Raw genomic sequence first — 19,669 nt, 5'->3', positions numbered from 1 at the left:
TTACTGATATTTGGTGTTTTGGATTTGACATGCTCTGTACTATGACATTGGGCATCGGCCTTGGCAGACAACGTTGCTGGCATTTCATCGTCTCGGCCATGACTAGTGGCAGCAGCTTCAGCACGAGGTGGAAGTGGATCTTGATCTTTCCCTAATTTTGGAACCTCAACATTTTTGTTCTCCATATTTTAATAGGCACAACTAAAAGGCACCTCAGGTAAACAATGGAGATGGATGGATACTAGTATACTTATGGACAGGGCCGGCGCTACCATTAGGCAGCTTTAGGCAGCTGCCTATGGGCGCTGGCCACTGGAGGGCGGCAGGCTCCAATTAAATATATTTTACAAAAAAAAATATATATTTTGATAAGTAAGCCCAGACCAGGGGCGGCCGCGGCGAGGGTCTAGCCTGCCACAGCCGTCAGTCACCTCACCGGCCCAGTGTATTGCTTTCCCTGCGGGCCTGCGGCTGCTCCATGTCTAAACAGAAATAGACGGAGCCGCGCGTATGAGAGAGCAGGTCAGGAGACGGGCGCCGCCCACACTGACAGCCTAACACGCATCCTGCTAGGCGCCGTCAGCACGAACGTCAGCGCTTGTGTGGCGCCCGTCTCCTGACCTGCTCTCTCATACGCGCGGCTCCGTCTATTTCTGTTAGAGACATGGAGCAGCCGCAGGGAAATCACACTGGCGTAGGTGAGGTGACTGACGGCTGTGGCAGGCTAGACCCTCGCCGCGGCCGCCCCTGGTCTGGGCTTACTTATCAAAATATATTTTTTTTTGTGTAAAATATGTTTAATTGGAACATCTGAAAGACAAGAGAAGTCTCTCTATCCCCTCCCTCCCCGCCGCCCCGCGCCTCCCTATCCCCTCCCTGCCGCCCCGCGTCTCCCTATCCTCTCCCTCCCACCCGCGTCTCACTATCCCCTCACTGCCGCCCCGCGTCTCGCTATCCCCTCCCTCCCACGTCTCCCTATCCCCTCCCTCCCACCCCGCGTCTCACTATCCCCTCACTGCCGCCCCGCGTCTCGCTATCCCCTCCCTCCCTGCCGCCCCGCGCCTCCCTATCTCCTCCCTCCCACCCCGCATCTCCCTATCCCCTCCCTTCCACCCCGCGTCTCCCTATCCCCTCCCTCCCACCCCACGTCTTCCTATCCCTTCCCTCCCTGCCGCCCCGCGTCTCCCTATCCTCTCCCTCCCACCTGCGTCTCACTATCCCTTCACTGCCGCCCCGCGTCTCGCTATCCCCTCCCTCCCACCCCACGTCTCCCTATCCCCTCCCTCCCACCCCACGTCTCCCTATCCCCTCCCTCCCTGCCGCCCCGCGTCTCCCTATCCTCTCCCTCCCACCCGCGTCTCACTGTCCCCTCACTGCCGCCCCGCGTCTCGCTATCCCCTCCCTCCCCGCGCCTCCCTCCCTGCTGCCCCGCGCCTCCCTATCCCCTCACTCCCTGCCGCCCCGCGTTTCCCTATCCCCTCCCTCGCACCCCGCGTCTCACTATCCCCTCCCTGCCGCCCCACGTCTCGCTATCCCCTCCCTCCCTCCCTGCCGCCCCCCGCGCCTCCCTATCTCCTCCCTCCCACCCCGCATCTCCCTATCCCCTCCCTTCCACCCCGCGTCTCCCTATCCCCTCCCTCCCACCCCACGTCTCCCTATCCCCTCCCTCCCTGCCGCCCTGCGTCTCCCTATCCCCTCCCTCCCACTCCACGTCTCCCTATCCCCTCCCTCCCTGCCGCCCCGCACCTCCCGATGTTGGAGTTGCCTACAGCAGCGGCAGCTCCGGAGACAACAGGCAGCGCTGTTACCTCTATTTCCGTGCCCTCAGCATCTCCGGCAGCATCTGCTTCCTCCGGGACTGAGGAACCAGGACCACTAAGGCGAGGGGTGGGGGAGTTGTGCTTGGTGGCAAGTGTCTGGGCAGCTCACCCCCAGATCACTTGGACTGCAGCTCCCCGCCTTGTGATCTGGGGGTGAGCTGCAGTCCAAGTGATCTGGGGGTGAGCTGCAGTCCAAGTGATCTGGGCAAGATCACTTGGACTGCAGCACACCCCCAGATCACTTGGACACAGGGAAAAATAAATAAAATAAATGTAAAAAAATTATATATTTATATCACAGCAGCCCGCCTCCCACCGCTGACCAGCGCTCACTTCTGCACGCTGCACCGCCATTGAAAGCTGACCACCGCAGACCACAACTGGCGGTGGTCAGAGGGACATCAACGCCGCAGCGAAGAAGGACAGCTTAGTACCGCCGCATCCCCCGCAGACCATGGGCTCATACGCCACCAACAACCACAGTCCCTTCCGCACCTCTGCTGCACATATCAGGTAATGTTACCCTATGTCCCTGCTGTCACGCTCTCAGTCCCTGCTGTCACTCTCTCAGTCCTTGCTGTCACTCTCTCCCTGTCCCTGAATTGTGGGTCATACCGTTTGCTATAATGTGAATTTCGATTCATACCATATGGTAAAATCAGAATTTTGGCTCATACAGTATGCTGTAATGTGAATTTCGGGTCATACCGTGTGCTATAATGTGAATTTCGGCTCATACAGTGTGATAAAATCTGAAATTTTGGGTCATAGCGTGTTCTGTAACGTGAATTTCGGCTCATACCGTGTGCTGTGATGTGAATTTCGGCTCATACTGTGTAGTAAAATATGAATTTTGGCTCATACTGTGTGCTGTAATGTGAATTTCGGCTCATACCGTGTGCTGTAATGTGAATTTCGGCTCATACCGTGTGCTATAATGTGAATTTCGGCTCATACCGTGTGCTGTAATGTGAATTTCGGCTCATACTGTGTGCTGTAATGTGAATTTCGGCTCATACTGTGTGGTAAAATATGAATTTCGAATCATACGGTGTGCTGTAATGTGAATTTAGGCTCATACGGTGTGCTGTAATATGAATTTCGGCTCATACGGTGTGCTGTAATGTGAATTTCGGCTCATACTGTGTGGTAAAATATGAATTTTGGCTCAAACCATGTGCTGTAGTGTGAATTTTGGCTCATACCATGTGCTGTAGTGTGAATTTCGGCTCATTCCGTGTGCTGTAATGTGAATTTCTAGATAGTATAAGAATTTCTAGATAGTATAAGGGGTCCTAATACACTGAAGGACACGCCCCCATTTGAGTGGCCACACCCCCTCTCCCGGAGGCGCGCGCATAATTGCAACCTTCACTTTTCCATACCCCCACTTCAAAATATCTACTTCGACCACTGTATATGTATGTGTGTGTGTATATATATATATATATATATATATATATATATATATTAGTATTCATTCTAGCACCCTGCACCTTTCAAAATCCATGCAGTTCCCCTTTCCTGCCTGGGGTGTCACTCTCTGCTCTGGTGTTTCTCAGCACACACAGGTATGTATCACAGCACTGAGTAACAGATCAGAGTGTGCGGAGAAGCACCACAGCAGAGAGCGACACCCCAGGCAGGAAAGAGGAACTGCACAGTATTTGAAAGGTGCAGGGTGCTAGAATGAACACTATATATATATATATATATATATATATATAGCCAATGACCTCACCGCACGTCACTGCCACAAAGTTCTAGTTACAACCCTGATGCCTATCTATAATACTGTATAAAACTACAGACTGTGGTATTATACTATATATGGATGTGGGGCTGGATGCTTTTTAACTTGTGTGCATTTAATATAATATTTGTCAGGTTTTCTTTTGCTGTTATTTGGCTGCTTCAGGAGGATCAACATACTGTTAACACAGCCTCTAGATAACGTGATCACTCCACTGTCCAAGCAACAGGGGAAGGGGAGGGTCGGGAGGACGTGGGGGGGGGGGTGTAGGCAGAAATTTTGCCTAGGGTGCCGAGAAACCTTGCACCGGCCCTGCTTATGGATGGACTGCCGAGTGCCGACACAGAGGTAGCTACAGCCGTGGACTACCGTACTGTGCCTGCTGCTAATATAGACTGGATGATAATGAGATGAAATCAATATATATATATGTATGTATATATAATATCACTAGTACTGCAGCCGGACAGGTAGATAATATATTTATTAGGTAATGATGACTGATGACGAACCTGCTGGACACTGTCAGCTCAGCAGCACCGCAGACTGCTACAGTAAGCTACTATACTATACTTACTACTATAGTAAGCCATTCCGCGATGATCTTCCTCAGTTGCCGTAAGAGGTTTTCAGCTGTGTGCGTATTCTGGAAAGCGGTGATACAAAGCGTAGCCTGCATAGGAAAGAGTTGGCGTTTGCGAGATGCTGCTACTGGTGCCGCCGCTGCTGTTCTTGTGGCGGGAGTCCATACATCTACCCAGTGGGCTGTCACAGTCATATAGTCCTGACCCTGCCCTGCTCCACTTGTCCACATGTCCGTGGTTAAGTGGACATTGGGTACAACTGCATTTTTTAGGACACTGGTGAGTCTTTTTCTGACGTCCGTGTACATTCTCGGTATCGCCTGCCTAGAGAAATGGAACCTAGATGGTATTTGGTAACGGGGGCACACTGCCTCAATAAATTGTCTAGTTCCCTGTGAACTAACGGCGGATACCGGACGCACGTCTAACACCAACATAGTTGTCAAGGCCTCAGTTATCCGCTTTGCAGCAGGATGACTGCTGTGATATTTCATCTTCCTCGCAAAGGACTGTTGGACAGTCAATTGCTTACTGGAAGTAGTACAAGTGGGCTTACGACTTCCCCTCTGGGATGACGATCGACTCCCAGCAGCAACAACAGCAGCGCCAGCAGCAGTAGGCATTACACTCAAGGATGCATCGGAGGAATCCCAGGCAGGAGAGGACTCGTCAGAATTGCCAGTGACATGGCCTGCAGGACTATTGGCATTCCTGGGGAAGGAGGAAATTGACACTGAGGGAGTTGGTGGGGTGGTTTGCGTGAGCTTGGTTACAAGAGGAAGGGATTTACTGGTCAGTGGACTGCTTCCGCTGTCACCCAAAGTTTTTGAACTTGTCACTGACTTATTATGAATGCGCTGCAGGTGACGTATAAGGGAGGATGTTCCGAGGTGGTTAACGTCCTTACCCCTACTTATTACAGCTTGACAAAGGCAACACACGGCTTGACAAATGTTGTCCGCATTTCTGGTGAAATACTTCCACACCGAAGAGCTGATTTTTTTTGTATTTTGACCAGGCATGTCAATGGCCCTATTCCTCCCACGGACAACAGGTGTCTCCCCGGGTGCCTGACTTAAACAAACCACCTCACCATCAGAATCCTCCTGGTCAATTTCCTCCCCAGCGCCAGCAACACCCATATCCTCCTCATCCTGGTGTACTTCAACACTGACATCTTCAATCTGACTATCAGGAACTGGACTGCGGGTGCTCCTTCCAGCACTTGCAGGGGGCGTGCAAATGGTGGAAGGCGCATGCTCTTCACGTCCAGTGTTGGGAAGGTCAGGCATCGCAACCGACACAATTGGACTCTCCTTGTGGATTTGGGATTTCGAAGAACGCACAGTTCTTTGCGGTGCTTTTGCCAGCTTGAGTCTTTTCAGTTTTCTAGCGAGAGGCTGAGTGCTTCCATCCTCATGTGAAGCTGAACCACTAGCCATGAACATAGGCCAGGGCCTCAGCCGTTCCTTGCCACTCCGTGTGGTAAATGGCATATTGGCAAGTTTACGCTTCTCCTCCGACAATTTTATTTTAGGTTTTGGAGTCCTTTTTTTACTGATATTTGGTGTTTTGGATTTGACATGCTCTGTACTATGACATTGGGCATCGGCCTTGGCAGACGACGTTGCTGGCATTTCATCGTCTCGGCAATGACTAGTGGCAGCAGCTTCAGCACGAGGTGGAAGTGGATCTTGATCTTTCCCTAATTTTGGAACCTCAACATTTTTGTTCTCCATATTTTAATAGGCACAACTAAAAGGCACCTCAGGTAAACAATGGAGATGGATGGATACTAGTATTCTTATGGACAGGGCCGGCGCTACCATTAGGCAGCTTTAGGCAGCTGCCTATGGGCGCTGGCCACTGGAGGGCGGCAGGCTCCAATTAAATATATTTTACAAAAAAATATATATATTTTGATAAGTAAGCCCAGACCAGGGGCGGCCGCGGCGAGGGTCTAGCCTGCCACAGCCGTCAGTCACCTCACCGGCCCAGTGTATTGCTTTCCCTGCGGGCCTGCGGCTGCTCCATGTCTAAACAGAAATAGACGGAGCCGCGCGTATGAGAGAGCAGGTCAGGAGACGGGCGCCGCCCACACTGACAGCCTAACACGCATCCTGCTAGGCGCCGTCAGCACGAACGTCAGCGCTTGTGTGGCGCCCGTCTCCTGACCTGCTCTCTCATACGCGCGGCTCCGTCTATTTCTGTTAGAGACATGGAGCAGCCGCAGGGAAATCACACTGGCGTAGGTGAGGTGACTGACGGCTGTGGCAGGCTAGACCCTCGCCGCGGCCGCCCCTGGTCTGGGCTTACTTATCAAAATATATTTTTTTTTGTGTAAAATATGTTTAATTGGAACATCTGAAAGACAAGAGAAGTCTCTCTATCCCCTCCCTCCCCGCCGCCCCGCGCCTCCCTATCCCCTCCCTGCCGCCCCGCGTCTCCCTATCCTCTCTCTCCCACCCAGCGTCTCACTATCCCCTAACTGCCGCCCCGCGTCTCGCTATCCCCTCCCTCCCTGCCGCCCCGCGCCTCCCTATCTCCTTCCTCCCACCCCGCATCTTCCTATCCCCTCCCTTCCACCCCACGTCTCCCTATCCCCTCCCTCCCACCCCACGTCTCCCTATCCCCTCCCTCCCACCCCACGTCTCCCTATCCCCTCCCTCCCTGCCGCCCCGCGTCTCCCTATCCTCTCCCTCCCACCCGCGTCTCACTATCCCCTCACTGCCGCCCCGCGTCTCGCTATCCCCTCCCTCCCACGTCTCCCTATCCCCTCCCTCCCACCCCGCGTCTCACTATCCCCTCACTGCCGCCCCGCGTCTCGCTATCCCCTCCCTCCCTGCCGCCCCGCGCATCCCTATCTCCTCCCTCCCACCCCGCATCTCCCTATCCCCTCCCATCCACCCCGCGTCTCCCTATCCCCTCCCTCCCACCCCACGTCTCCCTATCCCCTCCCTCCCTGCCGCCCCGCGTCTCCCTATCCTCTCCCTCCCACCTGCGTCTCACTATCCCTTCACTGCCGCCCCGCGTCTCGCTATCCCCTCCCTCCCACCCCATGTCTCCCTATCCCCTCCCTCCCACCCCACGTCTCCCTATCCCCTCCCTCCCTGCCGCCCCGCGTCTCCCTATCCTCTCCCTCCCACCCGCGTCTCACTGTCCCCTCACTGCCGCCCCGCGTCTCGCTATCCCCTCCCTCCCCGCGCCTCCCTCCCTGCTGCCCCGCGCCTCCCTATCCCCTCACTCCCTGCCGCCCCGCGTCTCCCTATCCCCTCCCTCGCACCCCGCGTCTCACTATCCCCTCCCTGCCGCCCCACGTCTCGCTATCCCCTCCCTCCCTCCCTGCCGCCCCCCGCGCCTCCCTATCTCCTCCCTCCCACCCCGCATCTCCCTATCCCCTCCCTTCCACCCCGCGTCTCCCTATCCCCTCCCTCCCACCCCACGTCTCCCTATCCCCTCCCTCCCTGCCGCCCTGCGTCTCCCTATCCCCTCCCTCCCACTCCACGTCTCCCTATCCCCTCCCTCCCTGCCGCCCCGCACCTCCCGATGTTGGAGTTGCCTACAGCAGCGGCAGCTCCGGAGACAACAGGCAGCGCTGTTACCTCTATTTCCGTGCCCTCAGCATCTCCGGCAGCATCTGCTTCCTCCGGGACTGAGGAACCAGGACCACTAAGGCGAGGGGTGGGGGAGTTGTGCTTGGTGGCAAGTGTCTGGGCAGCTCACCCCCAGATCACTTGGACTGCAGCTCCCCGCCTTGTGATCTGGGGGTGAGCTGCAGTCCAAGTGATCTGGGGGTGAGCTGCAGTCCAAGTGATCTGGGCAAGATCACTTGGACTGCAGCACACCCCCAGATCACTTGGACACAGGGAAAAATAAATAAAATAAATGTAAAAAAATTATATATTTATATCACAGCTGCCCGCCTCCCACCGCTGACCAGCGCTCACTTCTGCACGCTGCTCCGCCATTGAAAGCTGACCACCGCAGACCACAACTGGCGGTGGTCAGAGGGACATCAATGCCGCAGCGAAGAAGGACAGCTTAGTACCGCCGCATCCCCCGCAGACCATGGGCTCATACGCCACCAACAACCACAGTCCCTTCCGCACCTCCGCTGCACATATCAGGTAATGTTACCCTATGTCCCTGCTGTCACGCTCTCAGTCCCTGCTGTCACTCTCTCAGTCCTTGCTGTCACTCTCTCCCTGTCCCTGAATTGTGGGTCATACCGTTTGCTATAATGTGAATTTCGTCTCATACCATATGGTAAAATCAGAATTTTGGCTCATACAGTATGCTGTAATGTGAATTTCGGGTCATACCGTGTGCTATAATGTGAATTTCGGCTCATACAGTGTGATAAAATCTGAAATTTTGGGTCATAGCGTGTTCTGTAACGTGAATTTCGGCTCATACCGTGTGCTGTGATGTGAATTTCGGCTCATACTGTGTAGTAAAATATGAATTTTGGCTCATACTGTGTGCTGTAATGTGAATTTCGGCTCATACCGTGTGCTGTAATGTGAATTTCGGCTCATACCGTGTGCTATAATGTGAATTTCGGCTCATACCGTGTGCTGTAATGTGAATTTCGGCTCATACTGTGTGCTGTAATGTGAATTTCGGCTCATACTGTGTGGTAAAATATGAATTTCGAATCATACGGTGTGCTGTAATGTGAATTTAGGCTCATACGGTGTGCTGTAATATGAATTTCGGCTCATACGGTGTGCTGTAATGTGAATTTCGGCTCATACTGTGTGGTAAAATATGAATTTTGGCTCAAACCATGTGCTGTAGTGTGAATTTTGGCTCATACCATGTGCTGTAGTGTGAATTTCGGCTCATTCCGTGTGCTGTAATGTGAATTTCTAGATAGTATAAGAATTTCTAGATAGTATAAGGGGTCCTAATACACTGAAGGACACGCCCCCATTTGAGTGGCCACACCCCCTCTCCCGGAGGCACGCGCATAATTGCAACCTTCACTTTTCCATACCCCCACTTCAAAATATCTACTTCGACCACTGTATATGTATGTGTGTGTGTATATATATATATATATATATATATATATATATATATATATATATTAGTATTCATTCTAGCACCCTGCACCTTTCAAAATCCATGCAGTTCCCCTTTCCTGCCTGGGGTGTCACTCTCTGCTCTGGTGTTTCTAAGCACACACAGGTCTGTATCACAGCACTGAGTAACAGATCAGAGTGTGCGGAGAAGCACCACAGCAGAGAGCGACACCCCAGGCAGGAAAGAGGAACTGCACAGTATTTGAAAGGTGCAGGGTGCTAGAATGAACACTATATATATATATATATATATATATAGCCAATGACCTCACCGCACGTCACTGCCACAAAGTTCTAGTTACAACCCTGATGCCTATCTATAATACTGTATAAAACTACAGACTGTGGTAGTATACTATATATGGATGTGGGGCTGGATGCTTTTTAACTTGTGTGCATTTAATATAATATTTGTCAGGTTTTCTTTTGCTGTTATTTGGCTGCTTCAGGAGGATCAACATACTGTTAACACAGCCTCTAGATAACGTGATCACTCCACTGTCCAAGCAACAGGGGAAGGGGAGGGTCGGGAGGACCTTGCACCGGCCCTGCTTATGGATGGACTGCCGAGTGCCGACACAGAGGTAGCTACAGCCGTGGACTATCGTACTGTGTCTGCTGCTAATATAGACTAGTGATGAGCGGATTCGGTTTTACTCGGTTTTACTCGGTTTTACTCGGTTCTCAAAACGGCATCTTATTGGCTCACGGATGTCACGTGTTTTGGATAGCCAATAAGATGCCGTTTTGAGAACCGAGTAAAACCGAGTAAAACCGAGTAAAACCGAACCTCGCTCATCACTAATATAGACTGGATGATAATGAGATGAAATCAATATATATATATATATGTATGTATATATAATATCACTAGTACTGCAGCCGGACAGGTAGATAATATATTTATTAGGTAATGATGACTGATGACGAACCTGCTGGACACTGTCAGCTCAGCAGCACCGCAGACTGCTACAGTAAGCTACTATACTATAGTAGTATGTACAAAGAAGAAAGAAAAAAAAAAACCACGGGTAGGTGGTATACAATTATGGATGTACTGCCGAGTGCCGACACAGAGGTAGCTACAGCCGTGGACTAACGTACTGTGTCTGCTGCTAATATAGACTGGATGATTGATAATGAGATGAAATCAATATATATATATGTATGTATATATAATATCACTAGTACTGCAGCCGGACAGGTAGATAATATATTTATTAGGTAATGATGACTGATGACGGACCTGCTGGACACTGTCAGCTCAGCAGCACCGCAGACTGCTACAGTAAGCTACTATACTATAGTAGTATGTACAAAGAAGAAAGAAAAAAAAAAAACCACGGGTAGGTGGTATACAATTATGGATGGGCTGCCGAGTGCCGACACAGAGGTAGCTACAGCCGTGGACTAACGTACTGTGTCTGCTGCTAATATAGACTGGATGATTGATAATGAGATGAAATCAATATATATATGTATGTATATATAATATCACTAGTACTGCAGCCGGACAGGTAGATAATATATTTATTAGGTAATGATGACTGATGACGGACCTGCTGGACACTGTCAGCTCAGCAGCACCGCAGACTGCTACAGTAAGCTACTATACTCTATAGTAGTATGTACAAAGAAGAAAGAAAAAAAAAAAACCACGGGTAGGTGGTATACAATTATGGATGGACTGCCGAGTGCCGACACAGAGGTAGCTACAGCCGTGGACTACCGTACTGTGTCTGCTGCTAATATAGACTGGATGATAATGAGATGAAATCAATATATATATATGTATGTATATATAATATCACTAGTACTGCAGCCGGACAGGTAGATAATATATTTATTAGGTAATGATGACTGATGATGGACCTGCTGGACACTGTCAGCTCAGCAGCACCGCAGACTGCTACAGTAAGCTACTATACTATAGTAGTATGTACAAAGAAGAAAGAAAAAAAAAAACACGGGTAGGTGGTATACAATTATGGATGGACTGCCGAGTGCCGACACAGAGGTAGCTACAGCCGTGGACTAACGTACTGTGTCTGCTGCTAATATAGACTGGATGATTGATAATGAGATGAAATCCATATATATATATATGTATGTATATATAATATCACTAGTACTGCAGCCGGACAGGTAGATAATATATTTATTAGGTAATGATAACTGATGACGGACCTGCTGGACACTGTCAGCTCAGCAGCACCGCAGACTGCTACAGTAAGCTACTATACTATAGTAGTATGTACAAAGAAGAAAGAAAAAAAAAACCACGGGTAGGTGGTATACAATTATGGATGGACTGCCGAGTGCCGACACAGAGGTAGCTACAGCCGTGGACTAACGTACTGTGTCTGCTGCTAATATAGACTGGATGATTGATAATTTGATGAAATCAATATATATATGTATGTATATATAATATCACTAGTACTGCAGCCGGACAGGTAGATAATATATTTATTAGGTAATGATGACTGATGACGGACCTGCTGGACACTGTCAGCTCAGCAGCACCGCAGACTGCTACAGTAAGCTACTATACTCTATAGTAGTATGTACAAAGAAGAAAGAAAAAAAAAAAAATACGGGTAGGTGGTGTACAATTATGGATGCACTGCCGAGTGCCGACACAGAGGTAGCTACAGCCGTGGACTAACGTACTGTGTCTGCTGCTAATATAGAGTCTAGACTGGATGATAAATTATTGATAATGAGATGAAATCAATATAATATCACTAGTACTGCAGCCGGACAGGTACTATATATATTTATTATGTAATGACTGATGACGGACCTGCTGGACACTGTCAGGTCAGCACAGCACCGCAGACTGCTACAGTAAGCTACTATAGTAGTATGTATAAAGAAGAATGAAAAAAAAAAAAACCACGGGTAGGTGGTATACAATATTATATATATATATATATATATTATATACAATTATATATATATATATATATATATATATTAAACTGGTGGTGATTGATTATTAAACTGGTGGTCACTTCAGGTCACGTTGCAACTTGCAACTAGTACTCCGAGGCCTAAGCAGACAATCACAAAATATATTATTATACTGGTGGTCAGTGTGGTCACAACAATGGCAGTGTGGCACTGACTCTGGCAGCAAAAGTGTGCACTGTACGTTATATGTACTCCTGAGTCCTGCTCTCAGACTCTAACTGCTCCCCACTGTCAGTGTCTCCCCCACAAGTCAGATAATACACTTACAGTCACACTATCTATTATCTAATCTAGTATAAATATCACTTCAGCAAGTAGTATAGTAGTATACAGTATAGTAGTACTCCTCCTAATAATGCTCCCCAAAATACTGTGTCTCTCTCTTCTCTAAACGGAGAGGACGCCAGCCACGTCCTCTCCCTATGACTCTCAATGCACGTGTGAAAATGGCGGCGACGCGCGGCTCCTTATATAGAATCCGAGTCTCGCGATAGAATCCGAGCCTCGCGAGAATCCGACAGCGTGATGATGACGTTCGGGCGCGCTCGGGTTAGCCGAGCAAGGCGGGAAGATCCGAGCCTGCTCGGACCCGTGTAAAAAACCTGAAGTTCGGGCGGGTTCGGATTCAGAGGAACCGAACCCGCTCATCTCTAGTTATTAGTTGACTATTTACTTTGAGTGATGTAACTGAGATTCATTTTTAATTGTTCATTTTTAAGGCAGGAGATCTTAACAAATTTAAATTACAAACATTGGGGCAGATGTATTAACCTGGAGAAGGCATAAGGAAGTGATAAACCAGTGATATGTGCAAGGTGATAAAGGCAGCAGCCAATCAGATCCTAACTGTTAATTTACATATTGGAGATGATTGGCTGGTGCCTTTATCACCTTGCACATATCACTGGTTTATCACTTCCTTATGCCTTCTCCAGGTTAATACATCTGCCCCAGAGATACAAAACAGAAGTGAAGGATGAGCCTGCCCAAATGAGTTTATAATCAAAAAGTTTTGGGGAAAACTTGATTTATCAATATTAATAACAGGTGTAGCTGTTGATAGGACAGTGGCTATTTGTAGGGCAGCATCGTGATGGCCAGTCAATAATAAAGCAGTCATTTCTGTGCAGCTGCAGATCATGAAATATGAACCAGTCAATGAAATCTGAACAATGTGATCATTATGATATATGAAACATTTATGAGTATATGGATAATTATTATTATTAATAATAATAATAATAATATTTATAATTACAAATATTTATAATTATGAAATATGAACCAGTCACTGTAGAAATCCTAAAGCAGTCATCTGCTGTGACCAATTACTATTATTCACCATGTATCTTAACTGAACCTTCTTCTTTTTCTAGTTCTAAAGGAAGCACTTGTGCATAGGCACTCATAAGATTTTCTACCATAAAATAGAGTATTGGGTTGTGGTGTTTGATAGAAAGGAGACCCTTCTACATTATTTAAAATGTAATCAATACATGGAAAATTATACTACTGTGTGTGTGTGTGTGTGTGTGTGTGTGTGTGTGTGTGTGTGTGTGTGTGTATCTGTATCAATTTGTGTGAGTGTACTTTTTAGATGACTTTTTATACAGTCATTGATCTCTTTTGTGATCTCTAATCTATACAATAATTTAGGATGGCTGTTGTGCCTTTGTTATACACAGTGGGAGCCAGATTGAGAAGAAAACGTGCCACAAGGTAAGTATAGCCAGACATGTCCATTGATGTGTATGGACATAGACCTCGACCTATTGTAAGATGGGTAAAAAGCAACTGAAATCCTTATAATGTACAGTGTTTTTTTTCCAATAGTTTGGAGAGTGAAGACAATTGGTGGTAAATTAGATTCTCCACAGCAACTGTCTGCTGTAAGTTGTGAAATAATACCTATATCCAGTTATTTTTATACATATGTACCATATACAGTATATAAATATGGCAGAATTTAAACACTGGTACCATTTATAGAATCATTTTCTTTTGCATGTGTAACACATTTAAAATACTTAGGGGGATATTCAATTATCCGCAAATTCGCGGCAATTTTGCGGCCGAAATTTTTTCGCGGCAATCGGCCGAAAATTGCCGCGAAAACGCTCCATTTTTCGACCTATTCAATTCCGACCGGGTTTCACGTGAAAATTCTTGCAGTGAAAAGTGCAGGTGAAAATGGAGAAATCAGCCTGTACCCCAAAAAATGCTAAACTAACATAGGAAAACAGAAGAGAAGTGTGTTAGAGGTCATATTAGAGAGTTTTTGGGGACTTAAATTGTGTGAAATGGTGGTTATATGCATTTTTTTTAAATGCAAAAAAATGATAGAAAGCAAGTTTTTTTGAGCAAAATAAATGCTCTCATTAAATTTGGGGTACATGAAAATGGGTATAAGTATATATTTGGGTCATTTTAGGGTACTTTAAAAAAAAGTGGAAACAGACCGATTACTCCCATCTGCAAGCCTAAAAAACACCTGTCCCACTCATAAAGCACCCCAATATACCTGTCCCATACCTTGAACCCCAATTTCCATCACTTTTTACTTTTTCACCCCGAAAATGACATGTCATTATTGGCCAATTAAAAATAATTAAAAACTTCAACGTGCCTAATTAGTCATAAAGGGGGGTGTCCCAGGAGTTCTGTACCATATCCAAAAATGTTTACCTTAAAATAGTGACTTTTCCCAACTTTTCACCTGCTTCAGAGAAGGTGAAGTGAAATTAGTGAAAACATGATCACCGATACATTTTCCAGGATAATTGAATAGGCTGTAATTGCATTTCACGTGAAAAGTCCGGTTTTTCACCCGAAAACCGGACTTTTCACGTGAAAAGTCCGTTATCACTGCTAATTGAATATGGCCCTTAAAGTTATAAGAAGAGCTGGAGATGTTCTAAAATGGTAACATTTAAAATTACAGCATTAATGACGGAACATTAGGAATTTCCTTCCTACTGTGTTGTACGGTATCCAATCTATAGAGCTACACTAAAAAGGTTTACATTCAATGGGTCAACCACTGATGGTCAACATGTATTAGGTTGACAGGGTCAAAAGATTGATATGTAAAAGGTAGACAAATCAAAAGGTAGACAGGTTCAAAAAGTCAACAGGGTCAAAAGGTAGACATGAAAATGGTCAGCACACATAGGGTCGACAACAGTTTTTTGGGGGTTTTTTCAACTTTTTCATACTTTACCTTCCACGTGGACTACGATTGGTAAAAGTAACCTGTGCTGAATGCCGCAGTAGTGAAGCATGGTGAGTGAAGTGAGCCATGCGATGGAATGCGGTACACTAATTGGGCTTGTTTGTGACAGAAAAATGACAAAACACCCCCCAAATAAAAATTGTCTACCTTTTTTGTGTCAACCATTTCCATGTTGACCTTTTGACCCTATCTACTTTTTCTGTCTGCCTATTCCATGTCGACCTTTTGACCTTGTCAACCTAATGCATGTTGACCATTAGTGGTTTCCCTATTCACTATAGACCTTTTTGGTGTACATGTACTAAGGAGGTGAAGCTTTTTAGAAATAGCTATTCAAAAGTAATATTCCTGCCTCTTTTACAATAATATAGGTTTTAAGAAAAAATACAATCAGTAGTTTTGTAATGATAATTTAGCACAAATGAATCAGATGACATACTGTATATCAAAGACTTTTGCTACCATTGTTTATGAAGTGAGCACCATCTAATGCTCAATTAGGAATTATGTACAATGCCCAATATGAGGCTTGGCACATTTCAATTTGTCATAAAAGTGTTTTCCATGCAGCCACTGTAAAACGTTTCTATTATAATGGACTGTTCTTTTACAGGCTGTGTTTGAAAATGATAGTTAGGAGTATATTAGTTGGTACTTTCTCTCTCAACTTTTGATCTCTCCAAGCACTGAAGTTGAACATACACCTACCTACTCTTGCTTGTTTCCAAACTGTGCTTGCTCCTGAAATAAGCACAAGTATGTGAATTGGTGTAACTGGGCTCTAGTCGAGTGTTCTGTAGAAAATGTTCACTGATGGTCAACGCTACTGGAGGATATGCTAAGTTGGATGTAAATCTGCAAATAACTAGGTGCATGTTTTGCACCAAGTATAGTTTAGTGCAAGGGTACCCTTTTGATGTTTACAGCTATTGAACAAAGTGCTATCAATCCAAAAAGTATACTGGTAGGTTAATTGGCTTCCAACAAAAAAATGAACCCTAGCGTGAATCAGTGTGTACATGTGGTAGGGAATATAGATTGTAAGCTCCACTGGGGCAGGGACTGATGTCAAAGGCCAAATATTCTCTGTAAAGTGCTGCATAATATGTGTGTGCTATATAAATGACTGGTAATAATAAATAATGAGGTGGTCACAAGCAAAGATGAATACAACTCAGGTGAATACATACAGGTGAATATATACATTATTTTCTATGCACACTTTGCGTTCAACTCTGCATCAGGTACTGTAGCTCAACATTTCAGGAAAATTGTGTATGCAATTATAACTGTTTGTTAGTCACTGGAAATGATTGTGTGAATAGATTCTTAATGAATGATGTTGCTGGATTGTTACTCTGGTTAGTTTTTATCAGTATGACTACATGGAGTGTTAGGAGCAGCTGGGCAGCTGTGCACGTTTCCTAGGAGACACAAGCAAATTCTCTCCTCACCATGTTCTGCTGATCAGCCCTCAGGAGAGGGCTGAAACTCAGACATCATTTTGTTGTCTATCCAGCCTTTAAATGCCATGTGAATTTCACCTGTGTAATTTCTGCTCTGTAATGAATAGCTGTGCTCCTTATTGGTTTGGTATTTTTAAACCTGGTTTTGACTTTGGCTTATTCATTGACTATGATACTATTCTGCTAACCATTTATGACCTCCATTATGTCACACTTGCAGCAGTATTCTATTAGCAGCAGTACTTTACCACTGCTAATATGATTGCCAGGGGCTAGCCTATTAGCCCTGATGCCAGCATTGTTTTCTCATTAAGACAGCACTTATTGGGGATTATGCTTTGGGTGCCTCAGGCACCTGAAGCATAATCCGCGATAAGGGGCCATCATAGCTGCAATAACACATGGTTCGTGGATTTATCCCCGATTCCAAGTATTTTTGTGCGATCGCAGGTCCAATTTCGGCCAAACCAAAATGGCCTCTAATTGGATAAAGCCATAAGGATCATTGGACATACATCACGATATCCATCTGTTTTGATCAGCCAAAGGGGCATCAGGCCTAATAGTATAGCCCCCCTTGGTATTATCTTTATTTCTTATCACCTCTTGTTAGAGGTTGGTTTCTTCCTCCTTGACAATAATAATAATAATAATAATAATAATAATATTTTATTATTATTATTATTATTACTGCATGTGTTGTGTACTGTTTATATGTTAAACCAAATTTGAATTACACTTACCATTGATGACCCATTACTTCCTGATCTGACATCGTGGTGGTATATAAGTAGTGATGAGCGGGTTCGGATCCTCGGGATCCGAACCCGCCCGAACTTTACCTTTTTTTTCACGGGTCCGAGCGACTCGGATCCTCCCGCCTTGCTCGGTTAACCCGAGCGCGCCCGAACGTCATCATCCCGCTGTCGGATTCTCTCGAGATTCGGATTCTATATAAGGAGCCGCGCGTCGCCGCCATTTTCACACGTGCATTGAGATTGATAGGGAGAGGACATGGCTGGCGTCCTCTCCGTTATAGTAGAAAAGACTGAGTGGCTTAGTTATAATTGTGGGGAGGATTGGGGACGGGGAGCAGCTGTTAGGGAGTACAGTGCAGGGTTTTGATTATACCACCAGTGAGTTTAATCCGTTGTTTCTCTGCCTGAAAAAAAAACGCTCCACCATATCTGTGCTCACTCAGTGTGCTGCACTGCTGCATATATCTGTGCTGAGTGCACTGCTCACACTGCCTAATTGTGGGGACTGGGGAGCAGTTATAGCAGGAGTACAGTGCATAGTTTTGCTGACAGTGACCACCAGTCCAGTATACGTTTGTCTGCCTGAAAAACACTCCTGTGGTGGCTTTTTTTTTCTTCATACTAGTTTAGCAGTCTGCTGACAGTGTCCACCAGGTCCGTTATTATTATACAATATATTATATATTTATATAGCAGTACGGTAGGCCACGGCTGTACCTACCTCTGTGTCGTCAGTGCACTCGTCGTCCATAAGTAATATAATACTATACTATAGTATCCATCCATCTACATTGTATACCTGTGGTGGCTTTTTTTTTCTTCATACTAGTTTAGCAGTCTGCTGACAGTGTCCACCAGGTCCGTTATTATTATTATACAGTATATTATATATATATATATATATATATATATATATATAGCAGTACGGTAGGCCACGGCTGTACCTACCTCTGTGTCGTCAATGCACTCGTCGTCTATAAGTAATATAATACTATACTATCCATCCATCTACATTGTATACCTGTGGTGGTTTTTTTTTTCTTCATACTAGTTTAGCAGTCTGCTGACAGTGTCCACCAGGTCCGTTATTATTATTATACAGTTTATTATATATATATATATATAGCAGTACGGTAGGCCATGGCTGTACCTACCTCTGTGTCCTCAGTGCACTCGTCGTCCATAAGTAATATAATACTATACTATCCATCCATCTACATTGTATACCTGTGGTGGTTTTTTTTTTCTTCATACTAGTTTAGCAGTCTGCTGACAGTGTCCACCAGGTCCGTTATTATTATACAGTATATTATATATATATATATATATATATAGCAGTACGGTAGGCCACGGCTGTACCTACCTCTGTGTCGTCAGTGCACTCGTCGTCCATAAGTAATATAATACTATACTATCCATCCATCTACATTGTATACTTGTGGTGGTTTTTTTTTTCTTCATACTAGTTTAGCAGTCTGCTGACAGTGTCCACCAGGTCCGTTATTATTATACAGTATATTATATATATATATAGCAGTACGGTAGGCCACGGCTGTACCTACCTCTGTGTCGTCAGTGCACTCGTCGTCCATAAGTAATATAATACTATACTATCCATCCATCTACATTGTATACCTGTGGTGGCTTTTAGTTGTGCGCATTAAAATATGGAGAACAAAAATGTGGAGGTTAAAAAAATAGGGAAAGATCAAGATACACTTCCACCTCGTGCTGAAGCTGCTGCCACTAGTCATGGCCGAGACGATGAAATGCCATCAACGTCGTCTGCCAAGGCCGATGCCCAATGTCATAGTACAGAGCATGTAAAATCCAAAACACAAAAGATCAGTAAAATGACCCAAAAATCAAAATTAAAAGCATCTGAGGAGAAGCGTAAACTTGCCAATATGCCATTTACGACACGGAGTGGCAAGGAACGGCTGAGGCCCTGGCCTATGTTCATGGCTAGTGGTTCAGCTTCACATGAGGATGG

Source organism: Pseudophryne corroboree, chromosome 2, assembly GCF_028390025.1.
Source record: "Pseudophryne corroboree isolate aPseCor3 chromosome 2, aPseCor3.hap2, whole genome shotgun sequence".
Lineage (NCBI taxonomy): Eukaryota > Metazoa > Chordata > Amphibia > Anura > Myobatrachidae > Pseudophryne > Pseudophryne corroboree.
Note: the sequence above shows the minus strand (reverse complement) of the source record.